General features: G+C 50.2%; 1 protein-coding gene across 1 annotated transcript in view; it reads right to left on the reverse strand.

Annotated features, from left to right (window-relative positions):
• The window catches only part of CAMTA1 (calmodulin binding transcription activator 1), an 895,524-nt gene that overhangs the window by 45,728 nt on the left and 827,068 nt on the right, over nucleotides 1–22,728 (reverse strand).

A 22,728-nucleotide genomic window follows, 5' to 3' on the forward strand; every position in this document is an offset into this window, starting at 1 on the left:
TGCAATGGACCTCAACATCCTTGCAATAAAGGCAATACTGGGGGACTTCCCTGGTGGCGCGGTGGTTAAGAATCCGCCTGCCAATGCAGGCGACACGGGTTCAAGCCCTGATCCGGGAAGATCCCACATGCCGCCGAGCAACTAAGCCCGTGTGCCACAACTACTGACCCTGCGCTCTAGAGCCCACGAGCCACAACTACTGAACCCACGAGCCACAACTACTGAGCCCGTGTGCCACAACTACTGAAGCCCGCGTGCCACAACTACTGAAGCCCGCATGCCTAGAGCCCGTGCTCCGCAACAAGAGAAGCCACCACAATGAGAAGCCCACGCACTGCAACGAAGACCCAACACGGCCAAAAATAATCAATAAATAAAATAAATTTAAATAATTAAAAAAATAAAAGTAGGTGAGTTGAACGTTTTACATTTCTTGAAGGAAAAGCTTTCTCTAATTTAGTTGGTTCTTAACTGTTTATTATTAGCTCTCAATGGATTTCTCTTCTGCAGGCCCTTAACTTTCAAAAAGTCGCTTTACTGCAATAAAATAACCTGTTCTCTTCTTTGTTTGGAAATGAACACATCTGGAGTTAGCGATACGGCAGTGTCCTGTATAGGGCATTTCTTTCCACAATTCTTGACGGAAAGAGAGCAAGCTGCCAATGTTTAAATCCATTTGACAATAAACACAATCAAGTCAGCTCCCTGTTTACAGCGTGGATCCCTCCATATCTCTGGGCACCCCCGGAGTGACTGCCCAGGCCTGCTGAGTGATACCCCCAGGCTGACATAAAACATACAGATGAAGGATATTTAAGGGAAACTGGACTTGGACTTCCCTTGTAAGAAAAGAACCCATACCCTTCTTACCCTTAATGTTCATGGGCTCTTAGACAGTGATGAAAGCTACAAATCCTTTTCCAGAAAAATACATACATACCAAGTTTTGCATGTAATTTCAGGAGACTCAGAGCCATGGGACATCTATGGATTCCAGGCTCAGAACCATTTCGTGAGGTAACATCTCAGCAGACCATAAAAACAGAATGTTGGGTTAAAGATGTTTTGGAGGGCCCCCCTGGTGGTGCAGTGGTTGAGAGTCCGCCTGCTGATGCAGGGGACACGGGTTCGTGCCCCGGTCCGGGAGGATGCCACATGCCGCGGAGCGGCTGGGCCCGTGAGCCATGGCCTCTGGGCCCGTGAGCCATGGCCTCTGGGCCTGCGTGTCCAGAGCCTGTGCTCCGCAATGGGAGAGGCCACAACAGTGAAAGGGGCCTGCGTACCACAAAAAGGAAAAAAAGATGTTTTGGAAACACTGGGTTAAACACCACTAAGTACATTTGTATTTCTTTAACATATGACTTTTCTGAACCTTATTATTCTAACGTGCACTCTAAATTGCTGGGGAAAGCTAATGGTAGGTGTGTCTCCTAAACTTATCTGAACCTTTTTTTTTTTTTTGTAGGGGGAGCTTCTTATAAGCATGTCCTGTAAGTAACTCCCACAGAAGAGTTTAGGAACTGAAATTAGTCCTAAAGAATACCATGATAGGGCTTCCCTGGTGGCGCAGTGGTTGAGAATCTGCCTGCTAATGCAGGGGACACGGGTTCAAGTCCTGGTCTGGGAGGATCCCACACGCCACGGAGCAACTGGGCCCGTGAGCCACAACTACTGAGCCTGCACGTCTGGAGCCTGTGCTCCGCAACAAGAGAGGCCGCGATAGTGAGTGGCCCCCGCTTGCCGCAACTAGAGAAAGCCCTCGCACAGAAACGAAGACCCAACACAGCAAAAATAAATAAAATAAATTAATAAACTCCGACCCCCAACATCTAAAAAAAAAAAAAGGATACCATGATATAGACAGTCTCTGAGTTATGAAATTCCTGGTCCACTTTCATCAACCACAGACCCCAGTAAGGTTATTTAGGTTAATGGTGAATGTCCCCCAGGGACTAGTATGGGAAAGCGACCCCACATCTGTTCCCACCGTCTCCTTTCTTCCTTCTTAGGAGGCTCCTCCTCTTATTGCTTATGGTTCAATTTCTCCTCAGACAACCTTTGACACGTACACCACCACCTCTTTAACCCACATTCTCCTTCCCTTTTCATTGCTGTAACTCTTCGAGATACTAAGAAGGATTTCTCTCACTCTCTCTCTCTCTCCTTTGCTCAATTCAAGAATAAAAATATGATTGTAATTATCATGGATAATAATAATGGGTTATGTTATCAAGAAACTGAAGTTATTTACTCTCTCTGGGTTTATTCCTCTAAAAAGTGAGCGAGCTAGACTTTGTAATTTCAGAGAATCATTTTGGGTTCTACCCTGTGAGATAAGAATCTTCACCAAGAAGCTTCCCTTGACTGAAGTTATTTTACATATACATGTATTTCTATTCAAGCCTCATATTTAATATTCAATATTCAGATGTGAAGTTCACTTTTTTTCATTTGTTTTGGAACATGGAAGTGTAGGCTATGTATTTATACATCATGTAGATTAGGTAGTTCAGTGTTTTACAGTTTATATGTGATATATGCATGCACACACATTATTTTGATTTTTTTCTCCTGCAAATTCAGAGTATCTATTATGGATTCAAAAGGTTTTTGTTCTCCGTCTAGCCTGGGAACCTACCCACCATTTGTTGCACTGTTTACCTGGGAAATATTATTCAACTGATTTATAAGCTTTTAGAACAGCATCAGCTCTAGGCTGGGCCCTTCCTCTTTTTTACATTATTAGATAAAACATCTTTCACACACACACAAATGCCAGGGGCAATGATTCTGGCTAGAATGGAATGAATGGTTTCTTTCACTAGAAAAGACAAAAGGGTGTTTAAAGAAATTCTTTGTTGATGATTCCAAACCACAGAGTGAAATATTAAGGACTTGAATCATATTTTCTGAAAATGGTCCTAGGGATTGTTAGTCAGCACCCATTTAAAGGTCTGCTGAAGGGTAACGATTCTGGTGTGTCTTCATTTAAAATGGGACCGTGAAAATGAAAGCACGGAATGAGCCTTGTTATGAGCTTCTGCGGTTTCAGAGCGAAGGGTGCTTTCTTTGGGAATATGAGAGCTAAGGGTGAAGATTAGCACAGTACACCTGCCCAGCATCCCTTTCCCGGTCCCTGGCCATGGCACCGTGCTTCTCATTTGGGAGATGCCCTATGCTCAGTTCAGGTGGTTCTCACCACAATTCTTGTCTCCAGGGGTGGGTGAGCCAGGTCTTTCTAATGAGAACACTACCCCTCCTTATTCAAGGGATTGGAAACATGAGTCAAGCTGGGCCAGTAAGGACAGAACATTTCCTGGAACTACTGGGAAAGAAGTGCTGTCTTCTTGGAGATATTTGCTAAACTGGCAAAATAAAAGCCTGGAGCTTTGAGCGGGTCATCTTGCTACTGCGTCAGGAACCCCTGCCCGAGAATAAAATCAACAGAGAGGAGAGGAGAGCCAAGAGAGGGAGAGACAGGTTTCTAATGACATCACTTGAGCATCTGGAACCAGCTATACTTGAAGACAACACCAAAACTGGACTTCACGAGAGTCAATAAATTCTCTTTTTTACAGAAGCCAGCTTGAGTTGGAGTTCTGTCACCTAAAGCTAAAGGAAGAGCCTACGGTGAATCCAACAACTGAAATGTGGATCCTTTTACTAAATAAATCCTGGTTAAATTCCGCTTCCACAGACACACACACAAATCAATATCACACACAAATCAATATCACACACACACACAAATCAATATCATTAAACAGACCTTAGCGGTAGTACATAAGAATCATTCGAAGCTCTCTATAAAACATGGGATAAATTTTGGCAGAAATCAGCTGTCATGCTCATTTGAAACATTCTGATTACCCAAATAAATCAGAAACACAGACAAAGGTATAGTGAGCTCCTGCCTAGCTAGCGATCTGCTGGTGTGGAATTAAATACCTTCAGAAGTATCCTAACTCATTCACGCCTTAAGTTACTGCCAAATTGACTATCATAACAACAGATACATTCCACACAAGAGAATCATTACAGAACACTGCGATTTAAAGAGAATTATGAATTATCTGGTCCAGGGACTTTCGATAGGTTTTGACTGTGGCCCACAGAAAGAAACAGAACCCAGTACACACACACATACACGCGTGCACGCGCGTGCACACACACACACCCCTGAAACAAAATCTTCCCAAATTGATACTTGCCCATGCTATGAGCAGTGCATTCGGATTTTAATAACTGATGATGCTGACCACTAAGTTAATTTCCTGACCCACTACTAACAGGCTTAGAAAACAGGTAAGGCACTGATCCAGGACTGCAAGGTGAGTTACCTACGATTTCTCATTTACTTAGAGACAGAGCTAAAACAAAAACCTAGTACTCATCCTACCATGTTATATTCAAGCAAACAGTTGTTACCTATACACATTCCTAGACAGCAAGCTTCTGGCCAATCTTAAGAAATCCCGAAAGGCGACTAAAGCCCTGCTATTCTACACTGACACAGGCCAAGACTTTTACGGCCACTTCGAGACCACTTAAATGGAAACCCAAATCCCCTACGGACCTTGAATGGACCTGAATGGGAGATCCTGTGGAGTTTGTGTCTAAATTACCAACAGGGAGGACTGAACTGAATGCACGAGATAGGATCAGAGTCGGGTGTGCTTTAGAACTTTCTTGTTACATTCTTCTCACTCTATCCAAGGAGTAACACCACGCATATAATTGTTTTGTTAACTAACAGTATTTATGAAACTCCACCTCCCAGGTTCCATTACACTAGGGGTAGTCGGGGAAGATACACCTTCAGTGCCACCCTGCACCGCAAAGAGCTGCTCATCTAATCTGGGAGATGAGGGGAAAGGGTTCATTAATGAGATCAGGCGTGAGTTAAGCTCAGAGAATAAGGAGGAAGAATTCTAAATGGAGAGCAGGAATGCAATACACGCTGAGTAGCTGCTGGTGGACGGGTGAAGGCGGACTAACAGAGTGGGATCAGATTTGAAGGGTGGTGAAAGTCAGAAGAAGAAAGGTGAAAAAACATAGACTAACTGGTCAATGTTGGTACTTGATAAATGGTAATTTAATATATTTGGAGGCACTTATAACAAAGAAAAGTCAGTCTTTTGACTTCAGGACAATCCACTCAGGAAGGGTTAAGACCATCACTGATGACCTTCATGATTATGAGCTCCAGTGTCCTCAGGTGAGGGGTCACCCAGCAGGTTCCCAGGTGCTTCCTAAGTGTTCAACGTGACCAATGTTAACATGCAGTCTTTAAGGTAATCCAATGCACCGTGTCTAGACTTCTCCCACCATCACCCAAACTTCATTGATGGCTGTCAGAATTTCCATGGAACATAAGAAAACGCATGGTGTGTGAGGTGTAATAAAGACAAAATTAAGCCTGTCACTTCCACAACTGACAGAGAGCCTAGAAGGCAGTTCACGGCCTGCCTCTAGAAAGTGTGGAAGTCTTTCTGGAATGAATGTCGTTTACTAACATCATTCGTCCCCATTTCACCTTCCTGGACACTCATTATCCTTCTGCCTACTCCCTCTTTATTTCACCTATTCTCACTGCTTAATATGTATCTCTGTAAGCTCCCTTAAACCCCCTTTAAAAAAAAAAAAAAGGTTAGGTGTACGCAAAGAAACTACATCGCGTGTGAATGCCAAAAGCATTTTGGCAGAGGAATATATAACTGAAATAAACTCCCAAATATTCTGCTTATATAGTGTGACAAGACGCCACGGTTGATATTTAACAATGAAGACCTGGCACCACTCAGGTGGTGTCTTCATCCGAAAACATCGATGGGATGCCAATATTAACCCACGTTAAGTCAGGCAGAGCAAAGCCCTTTAAATGTGAGAAGATACAGCAGGCACACTCAAACAACTGGGAAAGGGATCGGGAAGTGAACGCTGCTAAGGAAGAATAAAGGACTTCCCGAAACCACTGCACCGGCTAAAGAATGGTGCCACGTTTAACAAAATGGTCTTTATTGCACCTTCTGGGTGAAACCTAAAGTTGAGCTTTAAATAAGTGTAAAAATAATATGTAAAAATAAAATTTTCCTTAAACATTTTTAAAAGGCAGCCTACAAGTACGGTTCTGCAACGTCAGAAGTTCACAATGGCAAGGATCGAAAACATCAGAAAAATTATGACGGTTCCCAAAGGAAACTCTAGGTTACCAAAACGGACATTTCTGGCAGTGCCAGAAGGCGAGGGATCTTGAGCTGAGCATCTGAATTGTAGCCATCGATACGAGTCTCATACCTTTCACGCGGGAAACTTTCAAGGTCAACTGATTCTTTAACTTCACCATCTTTCTCGTGTGAAGTAAAAAATTTTCTGTGCCACCTGTTACCCATGTTTTCTAGGACAGCCCAACATGAACGTTCTGCAGCGGGGCCAGCTGCTGTTACAGGCATTCAGAAGGCCCAGCAGAGCTCTCCACAGAGAACCAAAGAAAATAATGTGTCTCTGCATGTCTATCACAAAAGCGGAAGAGTTACCAAAAAAAAAAAAAAAGAGCGGAAGAGTTAATAAGGATCCTTAAAGGATACAATGTTGTTATTAACTACTGCATTAAATACTGTGTTTCCATTTAGGTTATTTGGAATACAATTAATTAGAATGCCTGGGTCCAGGTCCCTTAGGAATTCCAGGCAGTCCTCTGCTGTTTTCACCAATCGGAATTTATTGGGGAAATGCATACCCTGTAAGTAAATGCTATTTTCTAGAACATTAAACATTATTATTCCCGAAATCTAACACTAAGAAAAAGAGAAACATAAGCTTATTTGCTATCGTCTAATTTTGGTCTTAAAATAATAAATATATTTCTATAAACAAACACCATGGAAGGCGCTACTGCTTAACATATTTCTTTTTATCAGGTTCCCAAGCAACAGTTTCTCTACATGACAGATTCTGTAGGGAAACTCTCCAAACAATTCCTTTAGACAGAGAGAGAAGAGGACTCCTTTATATACAGCCAGCCATTTTACCGTATGTGACACAACTTTGGCGGATCACAATTTTTAAATTTCAGGTTTTGGCCTCACTGATGGGAAAAATATAATGCGTTCAAACAAACAAATACACGAGGCACTTCACAATTATCTGAGAGCACTTCTCATGTTTACCGTATCTGCTTTGCCAATTATATCAATGTATTTCAGACTAACCAGTAGAAATCATACCAAGCAACGGTGGACAAAATCCAAAACAGGCTTTAAGACTGCCATCATTCCCTGGTGAAGTAATTGATGAGGAAGATTATGTGCAAGAGTACTATATTTTCGGAAATGTGATGGCTGCAGAAATCGACGAAGATTGAAAAATGGTCTCTAACATTTGACCACCATCAGGACCGGCCCCGACACTGGGCCGTTACCTAGGAAACCAAAGCAGGAGAGATCTTACAAATGCAAGAAGGCCACGCGGAGCCTGGCTGGTGGAAGCAAAGGTCAATGTGCCTCTCCAGTCCCTGCTCTGAAATGAAGCAAAGCTCTCAGGAAGTTCTTCCAAACCTTTAGTCTCTGAACTCCACCAACTTTCCCCGCCGTGTTCTACGCACGGATTAACAAAACGTTCATTCACTCCATTGGCCTGCTAGGAAAAGGCAGCCTCCAACCGCCTTGTCCCGCAGAGGCGTCTGGGGCCGAGGGCCAGTCTGTCCCGGCCACTCTCCCCGCCAAGGGGGCACTTGTCCCTGCTCCACTCTCCTCGCCCTTCTCCGCGTGGAGCGGGCGCCCGGCCCCGCCCCTCTCCCCACGCCTGGCCCCGGGAGCGAGCACTCGATCCGAAAAGCCCGCCGCCCAGACGCGCCTCGCAAACGAAAACCAGCCGGCGGCCCCACGGGCGTCCGCGCCGCTCGCGCCGGCCACTCCCCGCACGCGCGTCCCCAGACCGCCACTCACCCGAACACTCCCACGAACTCGCGCGCACACGCGTGTTCTCACACCCACACCAGCCCCCACCGCCTCGCAGCTACACGCGCGCGCGCTCCCGGCCTCGCTCCCCCCGCTCCCCCACTAGCTCCACGAACACGCGTGGTGCCACCCCCCTCACCCACACTCGCTCGGTAAACACGCCGGGCGCCACGCGCACTCGTGCCTCAAAACACACTCAGTCCCTGCGCTCTCTCCATCAGCTCACGCGCCCTCACCCTCCCACTCGCACCGTAAACACCCGTGTCCGCACCCCCGCTCCGCAAACACGCTCACGCCCTCCCCCTCGCTCCATCAACACGCGCTCCGCACGCTCAGCCAAACACCCCCTCCTGCACGCTCGCCCCGTAAACACGCGCCGGGCCCCACGCACACTCGCGCGTCCAAACACTCCTCCCTCGCGTGAACACGCGCGCCCCTCCCACGACCCCCCGGCTCCTCCACAAACGCGCGTGTCCTCGCACCCGCTCCTCTGACACAGTGACTCCCCCCTCGCGTAAACACGCGCGCCCCCGCCGCGGGCACGGGTGCTCCCCACGCCCCGGCCGCGGTGCGCGCCCGCCCCCGGCCCCGCCCCCGCGCGCCCGGCCGGCCCGCGCGCCCCCGCCGGCCACCGCCCTCGCCCCGCACGCGCCCGGCCGACTGACTCTCCCCTCGGCCGCACGCACACTCACTCCGACTTGGTGAGCACGACCAACGCTCGGTCGGGCTGGCGCCGAGCCGCCTCTGTCTTCCTACTCCTCCCGCGCGGCCCCGCCCGGCCCGGCCCCGACAGCCCAGCCCTGCCCTGACCCGCTCAGCTCCACACGCCGCGGCTGGAACGACTCGGGCTCCGGGTACCGCTGTCTCCCCGCCACAGCCCGAGTGCGCCGCCCGGGCCAATGGCGGGGCGCGGCGGTGAGCTCACCGGCCTCGGCCCCGCCCTCTAGGCCCCTCGGGCCAATCGGAGGGCGCTACGTCACCCGGAGCCGGGCAGAGGCAGGTGTGGGGCGCGGAGCCGCTCGGCTCGGGGACTGCGCCGGAACTGCGCCCGAGCCTCGCGGCGCCGCGCTGGACGGCGGCGGGCCCGGCCCGGAGGGTGCGGGCGGAGCGCGGCGCCACGGCCCCTCGAGATGCCGTCGCCCGCTCTCCCGCCCAGATTCCGGGAGGCCAGCCAGCCGGGTGGCCACGGTCCCCTCGAGGGCAGGGACGACTCCGAGCCCGACGGCCGCGCCCTCTCCCCCGGGCCCACAGCCCCGGGCGGCCTCTTCTGGGGCCCGCACCGCGCGGGAGGGGCGCTCGGGCCGCGTGCTCCCGGCCTGCGGAGCCACCCCTCGCCCGGCCGCCGACTCCCGGCCCCGCGGCGCCGTCGGGTCCGCTCGGGAGCCCCGCACCCTGGGGCCCCGCGTACCCCGGCCCGGGCTCCCGGCGCAGCCCCGGCGCGGCCTGCGGCGGCGGCGGCTGCGGCGTCTGCAATGCAGCCACGGGAGGAGCCGGCGCTGCGCTGCGCCGCGCCGCGAGCGGGGGAGCGCGGAGGGCTGGGCGGGAAGGAGGGGCGCGGGGCACGGTGAGCCGGCCGACGGCTGCGGAGCCGGGGCAGCGCCCGGGAGGCCGCCGGGGCACTTGGGCGGGTCCCGGGGTCGGAGTGCGGAGGGGCCCGGGTCGTCGGCCAGGACGGGGCCGAGGATGTCTGGGCAGGGACGGACGCTGCAGGACGGCTCCCATGGGAGTTCAGGAGTGTCCAAGGCGCCCATTCCGGCAGCGCAGGGCCTGACCTCCTTAACTGAAGTTCTAGGGTCTCTGCCCATCCCTCGGCTCTAACCCTGGTGTCCAAAAGTTCTGGCTTCGGCTTTCTCACTTGGATGCTTCTGCATAGTGTCTCTTACTTCCCGCCAAAAGCCCAAGTCACACCTCTCCATCAAGACTCACGTCTGCAAGCAGCCTTCCCAGGCATCCCAAATGGACACCACCACCCCTTCTCCTTTCCCTGTAACAGGTGTAGTCCTGCCGATTCAATAAACCCCACCCACGGCCTTGCACACAGAAGGTGCTTGGCCCGTGCAGACTTGTGATGAGCCCATCTTCTCTTTTTTCCCTCATATTCTCAAAGATCGTAAAAACTGGTTATGTCTCCTTTCTGCCATTTGGGTTAAAAAGCGTCTCGAAAGATGGGGGCAGAGTCTCTTTTACTGAGCCTACCCAAACGCACACGAAAACAACCACAGAATTTTGCACAGCCCTCAAGACTATACAACCAAAACTGAGTCGTTGTTTAGAGACCAAGCCCAAGGACATCCCTAGTGGGGCTGGCTCCCATCCTGTGCCACGCCTCTAAGCCAGCAAAGCGAGCAGGTAGAGTATGGTCTCACTCTCGGGGGCCGATGGCTGATTCTAAACCTCAGCAAGTCCCTCACCTGCCCCGGCAAAGTCAGAACACTCGAACGCACTCACAATCCTGCTCCAACAAGTCCTTCATATTCCCACCCCCATTGCCTCTGCCCTGCTCTCACCACACTGGACCCCTGCGCTCCCCTGCTCTGCTTATGCACTCCCCCCCACCTTTATCTGCTAGGGGCATTCTTATCCATTCATTGAGGCCTGGCTCAGATCCCCTGGCTGCTCTCAGCGGAGCAGACCCAGGGGCATTGTTATGCATTACTATTTCAGCACTCTGTTTCCAGGAGAGGCAATGTAAGGTTAGTAGTCGGGGACAATGGTAGTTAGGTTCTCCTATTTGCTAACTGTGAACCCCATGGGCTGTGCCTTCAGATCTATGGGTGAGAATTAGATGAGCCAATAGATGTCACATGCTTACACCAGTGGTGCCTGGCACATAAGTTACACTCAATACAAGTTCGCTCTTGCTGCCATCAGAATCAAGGTGTCTTGGAGTGGTGGATAGTGACTGGAGAGGAGTGGGGGTGGGTTTCTGGGTTTCTGGTAATGTTCTCTTCTTGACCTGGGCACCGGTTTTAGTTTGTGAAAACTCATTGAGCTGAGTTTCACATACTTATGATATATGCAATTTCCATATGTACTGTACATTAATAAGAAGTAATTTTAAAAGTTAGTTGTTGTTAGCTAAGAAAGAGACACCTCTAATCTCCTTGAGAACAGGAATAGAGTCTTAACTTATCTTGGCACCTTGCACAATTCCAGGCACGCCGGAAGGATTCAGCTAATAGTTGTTGAATTGCTCTGAGTAGATTGTGAGCAACAGAGACCAACTGGGGAGATGGGATGACGAGGGGCAACACCTGCCTTTATACACGCAGTGCAGGGAACTCAGGATGATTGGGTCCAGGTTCAGCCACCTGGACCCCAGCTAAAGAAAGAGCCTCCAGACTTTTCTTTCAGGTGGGGAACTTTGTTGTTGTTGTTTGGTTTTGGTTTGTTTGGTTTTGGTTATTTTCTTCCCCCTTGGATTTGCTTTTGAAAAGGCAGAAGTTCAGCTCTCGTTCAGACCTGGGCATTCCAGCTGCCCGCCATGACCCTTCACCCTTCCTCCAGCAGCTCACGTCCACCTGGCATGAAAGAAACGTTTAGCCATGGCTGCTTCAACACATTGGCTGTGCCCTGATGTCAGAGTTGGGGTCAGCAGCCTGGAGCTCTCCTTCCAGGCAGCCCGAGGTGACATTTCTGCACTAGGAAAGTCCTCCGCTGGGGCCATTCCCCTCTTGGAAGGTCTGTCGCTCTCCTTCCCCTCTGCACCTCTGTCTCGGGGTGGAGGCCACGAGAGCAAGTGCCCTCCCTGGGCCACACCTGGAAAGGCAGGCGGAGCTGGGGCAGGGTGCGCTGGATGCTTCTGGAGTAAGCTCAGAGCTCAGGCAGTGTGCTGGCAGGGTGCCTTTCCTCGTGGGTATTCCTGCTCCTCTCCTCCAGGTTAGGAAATGACAGGGTGAGACAGGCATGTGCTTCAAGCAAATTCTTCCACTAGGTTTTTATGGGGCTTTGAGTAAACCGGGGTCATTTTTTTAAATAGTGAAGAAAACTTTGCTCGGTGATGACTTCACTTGGTAGCACCCAGACCAAGTGCAACTGTTGCATCTTAAAGCAGAGATGGTGTGTCTGTATCCCAGCCTAACCTCTGCTGAGGGTCTCAGGAGGATGAAGGGAACTTCGGTTTGTTGGGTACCTGATATCTGCCTGCTGTTACGCTAGACACTCACGTACACTGCTACTATTTCTCCTGCAAGCTGGATATTGTACAGAGGAAAAAACGAGGCTGCAAGGTGTCAGATAACTTGACTAAAGTCATACAGACCGTATGCGGCAGGTCTGGGTTTCAAGTTCTGAACCTGCACTCATTCTGCCCCTGTGATGGCTCTCCAAGTACCTAAAAATTCTTGCCATCATTAAGATTCCCTTTGTTTAAGAAAGCAGTCTGGGAAATTTCTAAGAACCAGGACTTCTTTTCTTCAGCCCCGGCAACTGTGATGCTTGTTTATGTCAAGGTGTAGATTCTACTGGGCCAGGTCCCTGAATGACTGTGATGAATAGGACCTTCCTTACCAACTGGCATTGGACTTGAGCGTGAGAGAGAAATAAATCATTTGACATGGGGTTGTTTGTTACTGCAGCATATCTTCACCTCTCCTATCTCATAAGAAATCAAATATGTTTCTGCATATATCAACTTCTAATAAAAAATAGTCTAATAAAAACTAAGTGACAACTTAAAAATAAATGCAAGATGCATATTCATTGTATCTTTAAGGCCTTAGGAAATATAAAAGTATTCTTAGAAACCATGGGTAAGAGCGACAAAATAATTCAATGGGGAAAGGATAGTCTTTTCAACAAATAGGGCTGGAGTAACTGGATGTCCCCAGGTAAAAGAATGAAGTTGGGCCCCTACCTCACACCATATGTAAAAATTAATTGGAAATGGATCAGAGACTTAAATATAAAAGCCAAAGTACAAACGTCTTAGAAGAAAATGTCGAGGGAAACCTTCATGTCCTTGGATTTGGCAACGGTTTCTCAGCTATGCCATCAAACCACAAGCAACCAAAAAAAAAAATTGGGCTTCATCAAAATCGAAAACATTTGTGCTTCAAAGGACACCATCAAGAAAGTGAAAAAGACAATTCACTGAATGGGGAAAATATTTGTAAATCATATACGTGATAAGGAACTTGTATTCCTTCTCATTCTTACAACTCAAGAATAAAAAGCAACCTATTTTTTTTTTAATGGGCAGAGGCTCTGAATAGATATTTCCCCAGAGAAGATAAACAAATGGCTAATAGCACATGAAAATATGCTCAGCAACATTAATCACTGGGGAAATGTAAATCAGAATCACTAATCAAAACCACAAAAATGCAAATCCACTTCACATCCACAGGATGTCTGTGATAAAAAAGATGGACAATAACAAGTGTTGGTGAGGAAGCGGAGAAACTGAAACACTCCTACCCTGCTGGTGGGAATGTGAAATAGTGCAGCTCCTTTGGAAAATAGTCTGGCTCTTCCTCAAAAGTTCACTCATAGAGTTACCATATGACCCCACAATTCCACTCCACGTATATACCCAAGAGAAATGAAGACATATGTCCACACATATGGACATTTATATGGCAATAAAAAGGAACAAAGAACTGACACCTGCTGCAACATGGATGGACCTTGGAGAAATAATGCTAAGTGAAAGAAGCCAGTCCAAACGAACACATATGATATGACTCCAGAACAGGCAGACTTATAGAGATTGAAAGTAGATGGATAGTTGCCTTAGGCGGGGGAGGAGGGAGGAGCCTGGGGGCAGTGGGACAGGGCCGTTAATGGGTAAAAGGCTTTCTTTTTGGAGGAATAAACTTGTTCAAAAATTGGGTTGTGATATTGACTGTACAACCCTGTGAATAGACTAAAAAACTTTGAATTGTACACTTTAAATGGGTGAAGTGTATGGTATGTTAATTATATCTCAGTGGAGATATACACACAGACAATAAGAGGAAGAGACAAAGAATGAAGTATAAAAAGAATCAGTGGATTAATTTTAGAAGAGAAAACTGAGTGATGGGAAAAGAAAAGCCAAAATCAGGAGGGTCTGATGGCGGATCCTTTGTCAGTGGGTCCCCTCGTGCTCACTGAGCCCCCGTGTATGCCCCTCGGTGGGATATGGTGGCAGCAGGTGGAGAATGTGGCCTGGCTAGGTGACTGCTCAGTGAGGAGACAAGACAGACACAGGGGAGGCGCTGAATCCCGTGATGGTGACCCCATGGGGCAGAAGGATGATGGAAGAGGGCACCTGTCTAATTGTGCTTCTGAAGGATTGTGAAAAGGCCAGGGGTGAGTCCATCAAGTTCCCACTTGTTGTGACTGCCTCCTCGACAGCTAGGGGTCCTGGAGAGAACCGTGGCCTGAACTTGGGGTTCCCCTTGGAGAGGTCCCTGATAGGCTGGGCTTCTCCATCACAATGGTTGGCTGATTCAGGGGTGAAGGTGAGCTTTGCAGAGAGCCTCAGACACCTCAGCTGAGCTGCCAGTGTCCTTGTCAGACCCCTGAGCCTTCCATAGGAGGGAGGTGCTGGGTGGGGGCAGCGCAGCCCAGACCCTGTTTCCTGCATCACCACTAACTACCTGTGTGCCAAGCTCCTTTCTCTTCCTGTGCCTCACTTTCCTCTTCTGCAAAATGAGGTCTAAGGCCATGCACATGGGGTCCTCGTGCAGTGGGACCTGACACAGCAAGCACCCCTGTGCTTCAGTTGCAGGGACTGTGGATTTGAAATGACCAGTCCCATGAATGCAGCTGCGTGCATGCCCCCAGGTAACCCACAGCATTGAGGGCACTGGCACATGCTTGCTATTTTGAGCCACTCAGCTTTGGGGTGCTTTGTTACGCAGCATTAGATTACTGTAGGGGACAGCTGTATGAGACAAGGTGTTTGCTACCAGGGCAAACCGTGCTGCCAGGATTGGTACCAGCCCGGGAACACTGTCAGCTCAGTCTGGGAACTTGGGGATTTCTCCTAAGGGCCGTGATGCAGAAAGACAATCCAAAGAAGTTGGGGGAAAGAAACCACCTTCACACACTCTCCCTGGTGGCTCATACAGGCCCATCCATTCCCTGTGCCCCCACCCCCAGGATTATACACATGCCAGATGGTAAAATACATGGCCAGTCTCCTATGAGAGCAGGGCACGTGCAGAGACGTGCTCTGCTCAAAGGAACAGCAGAGTCAAAAGGCGGATAATCCAACACACACTCAGGAAGCGGTAACGCGCGGTGATAAAGCACCCAGTGGGCTTCAGTATCCGCGGCTCTGAGCTGCGTGACAAAGGACAAGTCACCTGACGAGATTCAGCTTCCTTGTCAGTAAAATGGGGATGGAAACATCACCTGGAAACAGGGAGAGGATGACATTGGATAACGAATGTAAAGTGGGAGCCCAGGGACTCGGGGGCACCCTGAATGGGGCTTGGGGATGAGGACCAAGGACCCACGCCAGTGTGGCTCATGGTCTCACCCAGGCCTTCCAACTCACCAAGGTCCTATCTGCTCTAGGACTCTGGGCAGAATGCTCCCCATGGACAAGGAGGTATAGCCTCCACAGACAGGATGGTGAAGACAGCTTAATAAGCAGACGCCACCTGGGGCGGGGAGAGACCTGGTTCTTCCTCTTGGGATGGGAGCTGCCATCATCATCACCATCGTCATCATCACCATCATCATCATCATCATCACCATCATCACCATCATCACCATCACCACCATCGTCATCATTATCACCATCATCACCATCGTCACCATCATCACCACCATCGTCATCATCATCACCATCATCATCACCATCGTCATCATCATCATCACCATCATCACCATCATCACCACCGTCGTCATCATCATCACCATCATCACCATCATCACCATCATCATCACCATCAAGATAGTATTTGCTGGGTGACTACATTCTTTACACATGTTAATTCCTTTCATCCTCACACCAAGTTTGTGCTTGGTGGGTGTTCTTATTACCATGGTTTTACAGAGGAAGAAACAGAGGCACAGGGGGTTAAGTAATTTGCCCTGGACTGTGCACTAGTGAGCAGCAGAGACCCCGATCCCCTGCACTCCTGAGCTGGAGCTCTTAGCTGCTTCTCTGCTTGGCCCCACGTGAGAGCTAAAGAAACAGCCTCCGTGACAGTCCAATGGGGTGAAGGGCCCCTCCTTAACCAAAAGACAGGCTCGGCAGCTTGGCCGGCAGGGCCGAGGCCTCTTCCTGCCTCCAGCACTCTTCCTGAGGCTGTGCCTGTCAACGCAACACCACCCTTTGGTACCAGGAGTCTGGGTGGCACACCGCAGACAGACTCAAGGAGACGGGTCCTGTCTGGCCTGGGGACCCTCTAAGCTGGGCCAGCCAGGCCAGTCTGTGCCTGGGCTTTATTCGAAGCAGAAGCCTAAAACCCCTTGAGGGCAGAGTAGCCAAGTGGTGAGCACTCTGCTCAGGGGTCAGAAGGGCTGGGGCACTGTTTCCAGCTCTGACACCTTGGAAAGACTCTCTTCTCTAGACCTCAGTGTGTTCATCTGTAAAACAGGGATGATAATAGTAGCTGCATCCCAAGGTCATCATAAGGGCTATTTGTGAAGCTCATAGCCCGGTGCCCAAAAGGTGTTAGCACCTTGTCTCAGCTAAACAATAGGGCAAGGGGACTAGTCCACACCTTGGCCAAGATAGCTGGAAAACTCAGGCACAAGCCAGCAGAACTCCAGATGAGGCCTCTGGCCTGCGGGGGCGGGGGGGGGGGCGGGTCTGAGTTGTGGGCCCACCATGGGGTCTCAAAGGGCAGGTCTGGGGCTTGGCAAAGCCGTCATGACAGTGATGAAATCCTCTTCCTGCAGCACATCTCATTTTTGGAGAATGGCTCTGTTATGGGCTGAGTTTTTACACCCCCAGAAATTCATAGATTGGAGCCCTGACTCACAGGACCTCAGAACGACTGTATTTGGAATCAGGACTTAAAAGAAGTGATTAGATTAAAAGGAGGCTGTTAGGGTGGACCCTAACCCAATCTGACTGGTGTCCTTATACTAGAAGGATATTGGGACACACAAAGAGACAGCACACAGAGAAAAGGCCATGTGAGGACACAGCGAGAAGGCGGCTGTCTGCAAGACAAGAAGACAGGCCTCAAAAGAAACCAAACCTGCCCACACCTTGATCTTGAACTTCTAGCCTCCAGAACTGTGAGAAAATAAATGTCTATTGTTTCAGCTGTTCCATCTGCGGTATGTTACCTGGTAGTAACAAAGACAAGCTAAGACAAGCTTTGTCTTCTAAGCCCAGCTCCCCACATGGCCATGCATCTCTTTACCTGGCTGAGGGCTCATAGACCTTCAAGTGCAGAACTCTGTGGCTCCCTGTTCAAGGTCATGCTTGCCAAATCAGGGCCCAACCCTCCTGCGGACCCTTCCAGAGAGGATCTCAGGAAGCTTCGGCCTTTGGGGTCTGAGAGCATCGCAAGCACCCACTGGGCTGCTCTTGTACGGCCCAGAGGAGTCACAGTTAAGAAGAGCGGTGTTTACTCAAAAGGTACACTCAGAATGCACTTACTAAAGCTTCTGTGGTATACTTTCTTACGAAGTAGATATTATTCATTTTTTTTAAACTTGGGAACCTGATTAAGGAGAAATGAGTATATTCGACTGAAGGTGACAACAGTCAAAAGACCGGATATTTACGCTGAAGACCACTTTGAAATCACCATCCTGACCGTTGCTGTGACCAAACCCTGAAGCTCAGACACTGGTGGTAACAAGAGCTGGGAAGTTCCCCTTTTAGGGAAGCAACCAGCAGCTTCCTACAAATAATCAGTCATTACCAAGGTCACCAGGGGAGGGGCTTGTCAAATCCCGCTCTGTTACCGAAACAAAGAAAAAGCAATCAAAAGGGAAGGCGCAATTAGAGGCCAGCGCACCTTAGGCTACAACCATCTCACATGCCTCAGAGAAGCAGAGCTGACAGGTTGAGCTCAGGGGGAGTTTTAGACACCTTAGGTGCTCAACACCGTTACTGAGAAAAACAAAAGAGTGGCCAGGGAAAAGCACAGATGTGTTACACACACACGTGTACCCCCATCCCCAGCTGGTCTCTGACACCCTGGTATCCGCTGTGGCCCCTCGCAGTGCAACCGCATCCCCACGCAGGTCTGCAGCTCACGGGCTTCCGGACCACTGAAGCCGGGTCAGTCCCTGGCTTGGCCCTGCTGCCTGGGAAGCACCATCCGCATCAAAGTGAAATCCCCTGGGATGCTGTCACACGAAATGCCACCCCACCCAAGGATCCTCCCAGCTTTAACTCACTTTCAAGTAACTTAAAACAATGCCAGGGCCTTTCAGCAAATATAAAATGAGCCCCCGCTCACTTTCTTCTGGGAATCGAAACCGAGAATGCTGGGGGAAGAATGATGTCTGTAAGTGCAATCAGGGGGCCTGGAGGTTCACACTTCCTGCTGCATGACTGCTCTCTGCTCAGAGCTTGCTTTTTCTCCTGCTGCTTTTCCAGGAACGGGCAGAAAGACTCGTGATAAATGCATCAGCCGTCTCCAAGTGCCAGGGCACTGGAGGCTTCGAATGCATCAAGTCGGACCTCGTAGGGCCACATCTGCAGGACTTCTGGGCGGGCCCTGCTCGGAGTTACACACTAGCGCTTCCCCTGGCTTTAGCTGTTCCGGGGGTGGGGGCCCAGGCCAGGCCTTCTGATGTCATAATAAACATCACTGACCTTATAAACTTAGAGCATTGATGCATTTTTCATGTCTGAGAATCACACTGAATTGTTAACATCTTAGAAGATGGCCGAATGCTGCATCTAGGTTTTCTCTTTCTCTTAAAGGTGAATTATTGAGCAGGAATGCTCTTTGCCCAGGATCCCACCCCGGCTCTGAGATTCCTGTGTGCACCCAGCTGGTTACCATTTGCAAGGTCAGATCCATTCCCATCGGTGCTGGGGGAAAAAAGAGGAGCACAGTTGGAGGAGGGGCTTCCTCCAGGGGGTGGGGGAGGGAGAAGGCTGAGCGGCAGCTCCAAATGGAGCCAACAGGAGAACACTTTAGTGAGGAAAGAACACTGCCGGAGCCAGGGGTGCTGTCTGCAGATGGAGACGGATGCACGTTCATTTGCAGAGCATCACGGGCCGGGGCACAGGTGAGTAATTTAAAGAGGTAATTGAGATCATACGTGAGAATAATAACCTTAGCTGTCAAAGGCTCTTGAAATTTCTCATTTGACTCACATTTAAGTGGATGGGTCTGTAATGTAGTGAATTTCACATCTCTGCCCAGGAAACCTTGAGCTTTGCACAGTATTCTCTGCAGAAGACAAAGTAGTTGCCCAAACCATGTTTCATAATAAAATGTGTTCTTGAGCCCCAAAGAATTGCTGAGCACTACACAGTATCCGCGTAGGGGCGACACTTTGAAAACAACAGCAACAACAACAGCAAAAACCATGTCAGACACTCAGCGTTTCCTCTTGAGGCAAGAACAGCAAAAAGAAATTGGTCTGCTGGTTGAGGAGCAGGGGAGACAGGCTGGTGGGGGCAGAGGAGGGGAGGTGCAATTCTGCGCGGTAGAGACTTTAACCTTGACCAAAGAGAGGTCTGGCTTTTGTCCTTGCCTTCCGGGAGGTGATCTCTAAGCCCTTGGAATGTCCTGCTGGAGGGAGTGGCTTAGTTTGCCTGAGTCACTGGAGAGTCCTACAGTCTGGTTTAAGGTAGGAGCTGGTTACAGTGGAGAGTTGTAGGGTAGGGGCTGGCCACTCTAGAAGGATCAACTATGTGGTTTAGGGAAGGACTTTCGGTCACACAGTTTCAGCCAACTCGGGAGAGGCCGGAGACCGAGATCAGCCATGAGGGCAATCCCTCACGCCTCCGCGGTGGAGCCCCAAGAGAAACTCTGGACACCGAGGCTCAGGTGAGCTTCCCTGACTGGTGATTTTCCGTGAGCATTGTCACACATTGATGCAGGGACATTAGTGCTGACCACAGGCCACGGGAGAAGACAGTGGAAGGTGGGTGTTTGGTGCCCTCCTGGACCTGCCGGACACGCTTCTTCCCTTGGCTGCTTTCCATCTGAATCCCTTTGATGTAATAAACTGTAACTGGGAGTATAGCGGCTTTCATGGCCTCTATGAGTCCTTTCCACGAATGATGGAAACCGTGCATGGATTGTGAGTTGGCTGACTGTTTGCACATTCTTTCTACATATGGAGAGCATTCCTCTGAACAAACATAGTTTTCATACAGAGTTAACGCCTGTCAAGTGCATCCTCTTCCTGATGGGAGCACAGAGGGACTCCCTGCCCCTCTCATGTGCTCCCCTAATACTCGGAACCTACCCCTATGGGGCACTCATCACACCAACTGTGCTGTCCGGCTTGCCTCATGTCCTGGGCAGTGCACTCCTGGAGGTAGGGGCAGTTGACCCGTAAAGCCCTGAACCCAGGAGAGTGCCCCTCAGATGCCCAGTTGACCCGTAAAGCCCTGAACCCAGGAGAGTGCCCAGTTGACCCGTAAAGCCCTGAACCCAGGAGAGTGCCCAGTTGACCCGTAAAGCCCTGAACCCAGGAGAGTGCCCCTCAGATGCCTGGGACTCAGCAGGTACCAGTTACTGATGGGCAGGTGTACAGGCTGCCTTCTGCCAAAGCTGTTTCTTCCATTGTGGTTTGTGACCTGGCTGAGGGTCATGAACGTGAAGCTGTTGGCATGGAGCCTGGCTGGAGTGGCTGTCACTGTCATACCAGAGCACTTTGGTGCAGTGAATTCCATGGAGGTGGGTGTGGACCGGCAGGTTTCATGGCTCCTGACTCAGCTACCCACCTACCGACTCATTCATTCACTTATTCATTCACTCACCAGGCTAAGGTAGAGCTGGGTCAGACAATGAGGGAATCACAGAGGGTCAGATGACGCCCTCCTCCAGACCCCAGGATGGTGACACACCATGCAGGGACTTGCCAAGGACCTGGTCCAGAGGGGAGATGGGTCTGAGCAGCTCAGGGAAGAGACTTGCTTTTTCTCTTCCTTTTCCAAATCCAGGGAGCTGAGTAGTGAATTCTCTGCCCCTTAAAAGCTCTGAAGGCAGCCTCAAGGGCACATTTTTAATAAAGGTCAAGTTTCTGCATTCTTGCCTTGGGTTATTTGCCTGAAGCTTGTCCAGTGACAGGGAAACCAGAAAGGGGTTGATGGTGCCTGGTCAGTTCTGGACACCCTCCCCAGCTGCTTCTGACATCAGGGATCCTGTAGCCTAAAGCTGGAGTCAGTCAGCAGTGTCACAAAGACACCACTGTCCGTCCATCCATCCGTCCATCCATCCATCCATCCATCCATCCGTCCGTCCATCTATCCCTTGAAGAAATATTTATTGAGCACCTACTGTGTTCCTGGCCTCTTAGGACATGATTATAACTAAGACAAAAGTCCTTGGCCTCAGAACTCAGCTATATCCTCACCTTTGCCAATTTCATCCACACCCCTTGACCCATTTCTTCCCATGCCACCTCCATGCAGTCATGTCACAGATGTCTCTCTCCTGCCCACATGCTTCTCTGAGCTCTGGAGCCTAAGTCCACTCACTTGCTGTTGTTGACTTTTCCCATGGATGTCCCAAAGGCCCTTCAGACTAGCCCAACTCATGACCAGTCCTCCTCCAGGGTGCACGACACGGAGCGCCCGTACCTAACCCATCTACAAGTCTTACTGATGCTACCTCCTGAATCTCTCTTGATGGTCCCCTTTTCCCAGAACCGCCAAGTCCAGCATCATCTCCAGCCTGGAGGATTCACTGGTCTACCCTCGCCAGTTCTGGCTCTCCTTCAATCCGTCCTCCACGCAGCAGCCAAGAGCACTTCCTGAAATGCAAACTTGGTCACGTCCATGCCTCTCAAACCTTCCATGGCTTCCCTCTCCTTGGGGATAAAGCCAGCACGCCTCAGCCTGGCTGGTGCTTGGGTACCCCTCTAACCTGTCTGGTCTGATCCCCAGCCCCTCTCCACCTCCCCAGCCTTCACATGCTCCCTTATATCCATGAGGCTCCTCCCACCGCAGGGCTGTCCGTGCACGCTGTTCCCCATGCTGTTCCCTCCCCTCTCCGTGGAGTTAACTTCTGCTCCTCCCTCAGATCTCGGCTCAGGGGCCACTTCTTCAAGAAATCCCTCCCAGACCTCCTCTTAACCCTCCATCACAAGCTCCCCACACACTTATTTGTGCAAAGGTTTGGCATTCAGGTCTGATTTTTCCTCTGCTAGATGGTAAGCTGGGTGAGCACAGGAACCTCATCTGCTCTTTTTCATTCATTCCTTTGTTCTAATCTCAGCACTGGCCCAGGGCTTGCCACCTAGTGGGGGCTCCGGTACCAGTTAGGGAATAAATGATTACAAAGAGAGAATTGCTAAGGGAGGAATTTACAAAGTGTAATGGAAAAGCCAAATAAAAAGAAGGCATCCTGTGTGGGCGGCAGTGGGATGAGGGGGGAAGTCAGCTTTTAGAGGGGAAGGGCCTTACAGTAGAAATTTTCAGCAGAGCAGGAGTTCTCTAGAGCAGCCCCAGGAAAAATAACCTGAGAGACCAGAGGGAACGGCATGTGTGAAGGCCTCGAGGTGAGAAACACTACAGGATGTTTGGGGAAATCGGGTATTTTGGTGGAGAGGAGGGGAGAGCCTTGTGCAGGGAGAGAGGAGGTGACGGCTGAAGGTAAGCCGAGAAAGACAGGCTGAGGGCAGCTTAGAAAGGGTCTTGGATTCCGTGCTGCAGTCAGAGTTGATTCTGACC

This window comes from Grampus griseus (genome assembly GCF_964374135.1).
Source record: "Grampus griseus genome assembly, chromosome: 1".
In the NCBI taxonomy this organism is placed as follows: Eukaryota; Metazoa; Chordata; class Mammalia; order Artiodactyla; family Delphinidae; genus Grampus; species Grampus griseus.